Raw genomic sequence first — 1253 nt, forward strand, 5'->3', positions numbered from 1 at the left:
GTGTGAGCCAGGGCCAGGGCTGGACTTCTCATTTGGAGCTTTGTGAACTTAATACCAAGAGTCCTGGGTTCAACCCAAGGTTGATGGGACACAGTGCCCATATGTGCTGTCACGAGTGGTCCCCACTGCTCAGCAGTTGCTGGGTGGGCTGGTTCCCTGCCTGAGACACATCCCTCTGCAGAGCCTGGTGTGGTCCCAACCCCACCAGAGGAAGCAGCAGGACTTGGGAGATTTAAGAAGGACCAGGAGGGCCGACAGAACAGGCTGAATTTGATTAGCAAATAAAGGGAGCGAACTCTTCCCAACACATAAAGCTGTTATAAAGTGATCAATTGTTCTTTGCCTCTGCTGGGACAAGATGAGAAGCGATCAGTTTAATTTGGAGCTAATGAGATTTAGGTTAGATATGAGTGAGATGCAGATTGGCGACGAGGGAGTTCTGGGAGAATCCCCTTTTAGCTGCATTTTAACAAATAAAGTGACTGTTCTGAGCACCCTTGGACTTAATTCAGCGCTGGGGGCAGGTGGTTTTTGGAGATCCTCATGTTTTCATGCACCCAGGATGTTCTTTGTTTAAAACCTTCCCGAAGATTGCCTCGGGGAAGTTGCTTGTATTTTTTTGTTGGGGCTATCTGCACCTTGTGCTGGGCAGGCTTGGGGGTGGGCCATCCAGCCCAGATTGTTCTTTTGGGGAATTCAGCTCCACCATCCCCAGAAATACCCAGTTGCACATGAATGATGCCAGGCAGGACACCAACCCAGGCAAAGAAATAATTGAAAAATCACTTAATTGCAGCAATGGCTTTCTTGAGAGTAGTGTATTTGCCCACTTGCTAAATAATTCATAGGGGAGCCTGGTAATTAAATGCTAAAGATCTGATTTGCTTAGCATTGTTTGTGCTTATATTACTATTTAAATGCAAGAAATTACCAAGCCATTTAATTGCTAATTAACAATAATACAGTTACTTACCATCTTATAAGAATTAGTCAGCATTTCTGTATATTGTTTGCACAGAGCATAAACACTCGTACTCTTTTTTTTTTTTAGGCAGTTATCTAGTAAACTTATCCTTGTATTTGTGCTGATGGATGGCATGTGCCCCATCTTCTCTTAATTGCTATTAAAAGCAGGAGGAAAAATGCAAATTCAAAGAAAAATGGAGCAGCACAGTCTGCCTGTGGAGAATTCCCAGGTTTGCTCCCTATCTTCTTCCTCCATTTCCCTGCAGAAAGTCCCCCAGATCCTGCTG

Source organism: Calidris pugnax, unplaced genomic scaffold, assembly GCF_001431845.1.
Source record: "Calidris pugnax isolate Ruff unplaced genomic scaffold, ASM143184v1 scaffold173, whole genome shotgun sequence".
Classification (NCBI taxonomy): Eukaryota; Metazoa; Chordata; class Aves; order Charadriiformes; family Scolopacidae; genus Calidris; species Calidris pugnax.